The following is a 637-nucleotide window of genomic DNA, read 5'->3' on the forward strand; positions in this document are numbered from 1 at the left end:
GCGAGCGGCCCGTCCCCGCGCTCCCCGCGTGGCTCGCGAGGTAACCGCACTTGGGTGCAGGGCTGGAGGGCCTGACCCGGCCGGATTGCGGGGCGCCGCTGAGCGCCCGCGGTGGCAGCGGGCTCTGGGTGGGCGGGGAGTGGTCCTCACCTTTCCAGGTACTTCTCTGGGAGCTACTGGGGGACGCCTCTTCTTTTCTTGCCGTCAGTCCTCCCCCCAGCTCCGTATGAACCCATTTCCATTCACTTTATTGGACGTGAGGAGCAGGGGGTGGTCGTGGGAGACGGAGGGGTTCTGAAGACTTGGAGAGGGCCGGCGGACAGCTACCTGTGCTGGGGTCCCGGGCCCAGGTGGGGCACCCTGGACTCCAGGATTCCGGGGCCAGCCCCGCTGGGGGAATGCGGTGGAGATTGGAAAGAGGACGCCAGACTAAACAGTCTTGAGTTTCTGGTGCCGGCTTGTCCGGACCTCAGGTGGGTTTGGCAGTGAGGACCTTCTGCCCTGTGCCTTCTTTGCGTCGGTCCCCAACTCTGCGACCTTGCTGAGGCTGAGGGCGAGGTGGAGGGAAGTTAGCAAGACTCAGAGCCCAGGGTTGCTCGGCTGAGCAAAGGGTGGTGGTGATGGTGGCGGGGAGGGG

At 65.6% G+C, this 637-nt stretch overlaps 1 protein-coding gene across 1 annotated transcript in view; it reads left to right on the forward strand.

Moving 5' to 3' along the window:
* The first annotated feature begins 3 nt into the window (after window positions 1-3).
* Window positions 4-637, forward strand: part of LOC102489524 (carbohydrate sulfotransferase 9) — a 328,145-nt gene continuing 327,511 nt past the window's right edge. The window contains exon 1 of the mRNA XM_027774202.1: window positions 4-40. The gene's annotated coding sequence lies outside the window, so the exon portion shown is untranslated. The remainder of the gene's footprint in view (window positions 41-637) is intronic.

Source organism: Tupaia chinensis, unplaced genomic scaffold (assembly GCF_000334495.1).
Source record: "Tupaia chinensis unplaced genomic scaffold, TupChi_1.0 Scaffold000414_1, whole genome shotgun sequence".
NCBI classification, from domain to species: Eukaryota; Metazoa; Chordata; class Mammalia; order Scandentia; family Tupaiidae; genus Tupaia; species Tupaia belangeri.